Source organism: Oncorhynchus kisutch, linkage group LG20, assembly GCF_002021735.2.
Source record: "Oncorhynchus kisutch isolate 150728-3 linkage group LG20, Okis_V2, whole genome shotgun sequence".
Taxonomy (NCBI): Eukaryota; Metazoa; Chordata; class Actinopteri; order Salmoniformes; family Salmonidae; genus Oncorhynchus; species Oncorhynchus kisutch.
The window spans coordinates 5,592,157-5,601,011 of NC_034193.2; the positions used below are offsets into that span (position 1 = coordinate 5,592,157).

The 8,855-nt window shown below is 44.8% G+C and overlaps 1 protein-coding gene across 2 annotated transcripts in view; it reads left to right on the forward strand.

Annotated features, from left to right (window-relative positions):
* Nucleotides 1–8,855, forward strand: part of LOC109880976 (calpain-1 catalytic subunit-like) — an 81,938-nt gene that overhangs the window by 6,328 nt on the left and 66,755 nt on the right. Inside the window, exon 2 of one of the 2 annotated variants that reach the window (XM_031798702.1) lies at nucleotides 2,492–2,509. The exons of the other annotated variant lie outside the window; for it this stretch is intronic. The gene's annotated coding sequence lies outside the window, so the exon portion shown is untranslated. The remainder of the gene's footprint in view (nucleotides 1–2,491; nucleotides 2,510–8,855) is intronic. 2 annotated transcript variants of the gene reach the window in all.

The following is an 8,855-nucleotide window of genomic DNA, read 5'->3' on the forward strand; positions in this document are numbered from 1 at the left end:
CAGGACAAATGTCCCGATTCACTACTAAACTCAGCAAAAAAAGAAACGTCCTCTCACTGTCAACTGCGTTTATTTTCAGCAAACTTAACATCTGTAAATATTTGTATGAACATAACAAGATTCAACAACTGAGACAAACTGGACAAGTTCCACAAACATGTGACTAACAGAAATTGAATAATGTGTCCCCTGAACAAAGGGGGGGGGGGGTCAAAATCAAAAGTAACAGTCAGTATCTGGTGTGGCCACCAGCTGCATTAAGTACTGCAGTGCATCTCCTCCTCATGGACTGCACCAGATTTGCCAGTTCTTGCTGTGAGATATTACCCCACTCTCCCACCAAGGCACCTGCAAGTTCCCAGACATTTCTGGGGGGAATGGCCCTAGCCATCACCTTTCTATCCAGACGTGCTCGATGGATTGAGATCCGGGCTCTTTGCTGGCCATGACAGAACACTAATATTCCTATCTTGCAGGAAATCATGCACAGAACGAGCAGTATGGCTGGTGGCATTGTCATGCTGGAGGGTCATGTCAGGATGAGCCTGCAGGAAGGGTACCACATGAAAGAGGAGGATGTCTTCCCTGTAACGCACAGCGTTGAGATTGCCTGCAATGACAACAAGCTCAGTCCGATGGTGCTGTGACACACCGCCCCAGACCAAGACGGACCCTCCACCTCCAAATCTATCCCGCTCCAGAGTACAGGCCTCGGTGTAACGCTCATTCCTTCGACGATAAACGCAAATCCGACTATCACCCCTGGTGAGACAAAACCGCGACTCGTCAGTGAAGAGCACTTTTTGACAGTCCTGTCTGGTCCAGTGATGGTGGGTTTGTGCCCATATGCGACGTTGTTGCCGGTGATGTCTGGTGAGGACCTGCCTGGTGTTGTTAAACGTGGTCTGCCACTGCAAGGATGGTCAGCTGTCCATCCTGTTTCCCTGTAGTGCTGTCTTAGGCGTCTCACAGTACGGATATTGCAATTTATTGCCCTGGCCACAACTACAGTCCTCATGCCTCCTTGCAGCATGCCTAAGGCACGTTTACGCAGATGAGCAGGGACCCTGGGCATCTTTCTTTTGGTGTTTTTCAGAGTCAGTAGAAAGGCCTCTTTAGTGTCCTAAGTTTTCATAACTGTGACCTTAATTGCCTACCGTCTGTAAGCTGTTTGTGTCTTAACGACCGTTCCAGAGGTGCATGTTCATTAATTGTTAATGGTTCATTGAATAAGCATGGGTGTAACGGATCTCGTCCTCCTCTTCTGAGGAGGAGTAGCGAGAAGGATCGGAGGACCAAAACTCAGCGTGGTAAGTGTTCATGATGAAATATTTAATGAATCAAACTGAACACTGAAAATACAAAAACAATAAAGTGAACGAACGAAAACCGAAACAGTCCTGTCTGGCGAAATACACAAAGACATAATAAACACCCACCAAACCCAGGTGGAAAAAGGCTACCTAAGTATGATTCTCAATCAGAGACAACTAACGACACCTGCCTCTGATTGAGATCCATACCAGGCCGAACACAAAAACCAACATAGAAAAACAAACATAGACTGCCCACCCCAACTCACGCCCTGACCATACTAAAACAAAGACAAAACAAAGGAACTATAGTCGGAACGTGACAATGGGAAACAGTGTTTAAACCCTTTACAATGAAGATCTGTGAAGTTATTTTGATTTTTACGAATTATCTTTAAAAGACAGGGTACTGAAAAAGGGACGTTTATTTTTTTGCTGAGTTTCCGAATGTAGTTCTCTAGGACAACCCTTGGCCAGGGTTCCAGGCCTTGTTCAGTTAGAGAGGGAAAGAAGAGTGAGGGGGAGAGAGAGGGGAGATGGGGGGCAGACAATACTGAAGTGCCTCAGGGCCAGACCCAGGTTTTCTACATACAGTGGGGCAAAAAAAGTATTTAGTCAGCCACCAGTTGTGCAAGTTCTCCCACTTAAAAGGATGAGAGAGGCCTGTAATTTTCATCATAGAAAGAAAAAAAAAATCCAGAAAATAACATTGTAGGATTTTTAATGAATTTATTTGCAAATTATGGTGGAAAACAAGTATTTGGTCAATAACAAAAGTTTATCTCAATACTTTGTTATATACTCTTTGTTGGCAATGACAGAGGGCAAACGTTTTCTGCAAGTCTTCACACTGTTGCTGGTATTTTGACCCATTCCTCCATGCAGATCTCCTCTAGAGCAGTGATGTTTTGACCTTCTGATCAATGTGATTTTCTGGATTTTTTTTCTCATTTTGTCTGTCATAGTTGAAGTGTACCTATGATGAAAATTACAGGCCTCTCTCATCTTTTTAAGTGGGAGAACTTGCACAATTGGTGGCTGACTAAATACTTTTTTGCCCCACTGTATCTCTTATTTTTCAAGGTGATGCCCTAAAGGTTCTGAATGCAACAGACTAAACCCTGTTTCTAAAGTCATATTGGTTACAGACATGAATCCTTTCTCTCATTTCTCCACAGCCTGCTCACAGACTCAAGGTATTCATCTCTTATTTTGTGTGTGTGTGTGGGGGGGGGGGGTCTGGTTTGTTAAGATAGATGTTGCTGTCTCTGTCTCCCATTTCAACCTAACCGTAACCTCGTCCCCAGGCTATTGCACACAGTAGGATATCACCCATTCACGCATGGGATTTCATCCATTCAAAGTTGGCCTTAGTGGGAGTGACCATAGAATTCTATATGAATGACCTTCTGATCAAAGTATTTTTCATTAGTTAATTTTAGCAAATCACATGACTATGATGCGTGGGGAGGGTTAGGGGGAAGGTGTTGTGGGAGATGATTGGTTGGTAGATTAAGCCAATTACTGCCTATCCACTGGGAGCGTCTCCCGGCTTTCTGTATTGGCTAATGGTCCACCAGACTCATCACGCATTTAGGTGGAAGTGTCTGGGATTGAGATTACCCTAACACCTAGCACCCTGTCTCTAACACCTAGCACCCTATCTCTAACACCTAGCACCCTATCTCTAACACCTAGCACCCTATCTCTAACACATGGCACCCTATCTCTAACACCTAGTACCCTATCCCTAACACCTAGCACCCTATCTCTAACACCTAGCACCCTACCCCTAACACCTATCACCCTATCCCTAAATACCTAGTACCCTACCCCTAACACCTAGCACCCTGTCTCTAACACCTAGCACCCTATCTCTAACACCTAGCGCCCTATCCCTAACACCTAGCACCCTATCTCTAACACCTAGCACCTTATCCCTAACACCTAGCACCCTCCCCCTAACACCCTATCCCTAACACCTAGCACCCTACCCCTAACACCTAGTACCCTACTCCTAACACCTAGCACCCTGTCTAACACCTAGCACCCTATCTCTAACACCTAGCACCTTATCTCTAACCCCTAGCACCCTATCTCTAACACCTAGCACCCTATCCCTAACACCTAGCACCCTATCTCTAACACCTAGCACCCTACCCCTAACACCTAGCACCCTACCCCTAACACCTAGCACCCTATCGCTAACACTTAGCACCCTATCTCTAACACCTAGTACCCTACCCCTAACACCTAGTACCCTATCCCTAATACCTAGTACCCTATCCCTAACACCTAGCACCCTATATCTAAAACCTAGCACCCTATATCTAACACCTAGCACCCTATATCTAACACCTAGTACCCTATCCCTAATACCTAGTACCCTATCCCTAACACCTAGCACCCTATATCTAAAACCTAGCACCCTATATCTAACACCTAGCACCCTATATCTAACACCTAGCACCTGGTCTCTAGCACCTTAACACCTAGCACCCTATATCCAACACCTAGCACCCTTCTCTAACACCTAGCACCCTATCCCTAACACCTAGCACCCTATCTCTAACACCTAGTACCCTAACCCTAACACCTAGCACCCTACCCCTAACACCTAGCACCCTACCCCTAACACATAGCACCCTACCTCTAACACCTAGCACCCTACCTCTAACACCTAGCACCCTATCTCTAACACCTAGCACCCTATATCTAACACCTAGTACCCTATCCCTAATACCTAGTACCCTATCCCTAACACCTAGCACCCTATATCTAAAACCTAGCACCCTATATCTAACACCTAGCACCCTATATCTAACACCTAGCACCCGGTCTCTAGCACCTTAACACCTAGCACCCTATATCCAACACCTAGCACCCTTCTCTAACACCTAGCACCCTATCCCTAACACCTAGCACCCTATCTCTAACACCTAGTACCCTAACACCTAGCACCCTACCCCTAACACCTAGCACCCTGACTCTAACACCTAGTACCCTATCCCTAACAGGTATTTACATAACTCTACCATAATCGGGGTATTTACATAACTCTACCATAATTATTTTCATCACTGTTAAATCTATTCCACATAAAACCAATTACCAGAAACTCAATAAACTAAATTACACTAATTGATAATACTATAACATTGAAAAATACACTCTTAACAACTAGAGTGAGAATAAAAGGCCCCGGAGGTTCCTATGAAGGCTTCCAGTATGGACTACTAGCTAATAGATAGATTACTCAGTTTAATAGTTGAGTTATTACACACCAATGAAGGAACAGTCAGTGTTCAGGAGGAACTGTTATCAGTGAGCAGTGAGGAAATCTTTCTGAAACCTCTCTGACTCACTGCTGGTGGGAAGGCCAGAGGAAATCTTTCTGAAACCTCTCTGACTCACTGCTGGTGGGAAGGCCAGAGGAAATCTTTCTGAAACCTCTCTGACTCACTGCTGGTGGGAAGGCCAGAGGAAATCTTTCTGAAACCTTTTTTTATTTTATTTATTTTACCTTTATTTAACCAGGTAGGCAAGTTGAGAACACCTTTATTTAACCAGGTAGGCAAGTTGAGAACACCTTTATTTAACCAGGTAGGCTAGTTGAGAACAAGTTCTCATTTACAATTGCGACCTGGCCAAGATAAAGCAAAGCAGTTCGACAGATAAAACGACACAGAGTTACACATGGAGTAAAAACAAACATACAGTCAATAATGCAGTATAAACAAGTCTATATACAGTGTGAGCAAATGAGGTGAGAAGGGAGGTAAAGGCAAAAAAGGCCATGATGGCAAAGTAAGTACAATATAGCAAGTAAAATACTGGAATGGTAGTTTTGCAATGGAAGAATGTGCAAAGTAGAAATAAAAAATAATGGGGTGCAAAGCAGCAAAATAAATAAATAAATAAAAATTAAATACAGTTGGGAAAGAGGTAGTTGTTTGGGCTAAATTATAGGTGGGCTATGTACAGGTGCAGTAATCTGTGAGCTGCTCTGACAGTTGGTGCTTAAAGCTAGTGAGGGAGATAAGTGTTTCCAGTTTCAGAGATTTTTGTAGTTCGTTCCAGTCATTGGCAGCAGAGAACTGGAAGGAGAGGCGGCCAAAGAAAGAATTGGTTTTGGGGGTGACTAGAGAGATATACCTGCTGGAGCGTGTGCTACAGGTGGGAGATGCTATGGTGACCAGCGAGCTGAGATAAGGGGGGACTTTACCTAGCAGGGTCTTGTAGATGACATGGAGCCAGTGGGTTTGGCGACGAGTATGAAGCGAGGGCCAGCCAACGAGAGCCTACAGGTCGCAATGGTGGGTAGTATATGGGGCTTTGGTGATAAAACGGATTGCACTGTGATAGACTGCATCCAATTTGTTGAGTAGGGTATTGGAGGCTATTTTGTAAATGACATCGCCAAAGTCGAGGATTGGTAGGATGGTCAGTTTTACAAGGGTATGTTTGGCAGCATGAGTGAAGGATGCTTTGTTGCGAAATAGGAAGCCAATTCTAGATTTAACTTTGGATTGGAGATGTTTGATATGGGTCTGGAAGGAGAGTTTACAGTCTAACCAGACACCTAAGTATTTGTAGTTGTCCACGTATTCTAAGTCAGAGCCGTCCAGAGTAGTGATGTTGGACAGGCGGGTAGGTGCAGGTAGCGATCGGTTGAAGAGCATGCATTTAGTTTTACTTGTATTTAAGAGCAATTGGAGGCCACGGAAGGAGAGTTGTATGGCATTGAAGCTTGCCTGGAGGGTTGTTAACACAGTGTCCAAAGAAGGGCCGGAAGTATACAGAATGGTGTCGTCTGCGTAGAGGTGGATCAGGGACTCACCAGCAGCAAGAGCGACCTCATTGATGTATACAGAGAAGAGAGTCGGTCCAAGAATTGAACCCTGTGGCACCCCCATAGAGACTGCCAGAGGTCCGGACAGCAGACCCTCCGATTTGACACACTGAACTCTATCAGAGAAGTAGTTGGTGAACCAGGCGAGGCAATCATTTGAGAAACCAAGGCTGTCGAGTCTGCCGATGAGGATATGGTGATTGACAGAGTCGAAAGCCTTGGCCAGATCAATGAATACGGCTGCACAGTAATGTTTCTTATCGATGGCGGTTAAGATATCGTTTAGGACCTTGAGCGTGGCTGAGGTGCACCCATGACCAGCTCTGAAACCGGATTGCATAGCAGAGAAGGTATGGTGAGATTCGAAATGGTCGGTAATCTGTTTGTTGACTTGGCTTTCGAAGACCTTAGAAAGGCACGGTAGGATAGATATAGGTCTGTAGCAGTTTGGGTCAAGAGTGTCCCCCCCTTTGAAGAGGGGGATGACCGCAGCTGCTTTCCAATCTTTGGGAATCTCAGACGACACGAAAGAGAGGTTGAACAGGCTAGTAATAGGGGTGGCAACAATTTCGGCAGATAATTTTAGAAAGAAAGGGTCCAGATTGTCTAGCCCGGCTGATTTGTAGGGGTCCAGATTTTGCAGCTCTTTCAGAACATCAGCTGAATGGATTTGGGAGAAGGAGAAATGGGGAAGGCTTGGGCGAGTTGCTGTTGGGGGTGCAGTGCTGTTGTCCGGGGTAGGAGTAGCCAGGTGGAAAGCATGGCCAGCCGTAGAAAAATGCTTATTGAAATTCTCAATTATGGTGGATTTATCAGTGGTGACAGTGTTTCCTATCTTCAGTGCAGTGGGCAGCTGGGAGGAGGTGTTATTATTCTCCATGGACTTTACAGTGTCCCAGAACTTTTTTGAGTTAGTGTTGCAGGAAGCAAATTTCTGCTTGAAAAAGCTAGCCTTGGCTTTTCTAACTGCCTGTGTATAATGATTTCTAGCTTCCCTGAACAGCTGCATATCACGGGGGCTGTTCGATGCTAATGCAGAACGCCATAGGATGTTTTTGTGTTGGTTAAGGGCAGTCAGGTCTGGGGAGAACCAAGGGCTATATCTGTTCCTGGTTCTAAATTTCTTAAATGGGGCATGTTTATTTAAGATGGTTAGGAAGGCATTTTTTAAAAATATCCAGGCATCCTCTACTGACGGGATGAGATCAATATCCTTCCAGGATACCCCGGCCAGGTCGATTAGAAAGGCCTGCTCGCAGAAGTGTTTCAGGGAGCGTTTTACAGTGATGAGTGGAGGTCGTTTGACCGCTGACCCATTACGGATGCAGGCAATGAGGCAGTGATCGCTGAGATCTTGGTTGAAGACAGCAGAGGTGTATTTAGAGGGGAAGTTGGTTAGGATGATATCTATGAGGGTGCCCGTGTTTAAGGTTTTGGGGAGGTACCTGGTAGGTTCATTGATTATTTGTGTGAGATTGAGGGCATCAAGTTTAGATTGTAGGATGGCTGGGGTGTTAAGCATGTTCCAGTTTAGGTCGCCTAGCAGCACGAACTCTGAAGATAGATGGGGGGCAATCAGTTCACATATGGTGTCCAGAGCACAGCTGGGGGCAGAGGGTGGTCTATAGCAGGCGGCAACGGTGAGAGACTTGTTTTTAGAGAGGTGGATTTTTAAAAGTAGAAGTTCAAATTGTTTGGGTACAGACCTGGATAGTAGGACAGAACTCTGGCTATGCAGTGTGCCACTCTGCTGTTAGCTTAGCTTGCTGCTATTAATACCTTCCGCCCTGTGCCCGTCCCAGACATGGGTTCAAACACTATTTCAAAATATTTGAAATACTTTGAGCGTTAGCTTTAGGCTGCCTGGAGGGCCAGGTGGGAGGGGATTCAGTCGTACGACGATTTTATTGGTTCCCTTGCAGACAGACAAGCTTAATCAAGCCCAGCTAATGTATTTTAAATGATATTGAATATAATTTGAACCCAGGTGTGGCCTGTGCATTGCAGCACCCACCTAGCCTCTTGTTTATATCCTGTATCTGATCCAGCATGTCAGGAGACATTGAGAGACAGCAGCAGAATATTGGCTGTCTTGTAAATGATTTGCCTATGCTGCTCCCATCCAGGCCTCTGACTGTATTTACACTGAGCTCCAAAAGTATAGGGACAGTGACACATTTTTTAAATACTTTGGCTCTGCTCATCCAGCACTTTCTATTTGAAATTATACAATGACTCGGTGGTTAAAGTACCAGTGTCGCTGGTGATTAAAGTCAGGCGCAGGAGAGCAGAGATGAGTGAAACAACGCACTTTACTCGACAGCACTAAGTAAAACAATTTACAAAGTGCAAAAAGAACGGGTGTCCTAAAGCAAGGGGTGATAAACAGCACCCGGTATAAAACAGCCCGGAACATACCGACCTGAACAAATAACAATCACACACAAATACATGGGGGAAACAGAAGGTTAGATACAGAGGGTTAGATACAGAGGGTTAGATACAGAGGGTTAGATACAGAGGGTTAGATACAGAGGGGAGAACAAGTATTTGTTACACTGCCGATTTTGCAGGTTTTCCTACTTACAAAGCAAAGCAAAAATCCAGAAAATCACATTGATTTTTAAGTAATTAATTTGCATTTTATTGTATGACATAAGTATTTGATACATCAGAAAAGCAGAGCTTAA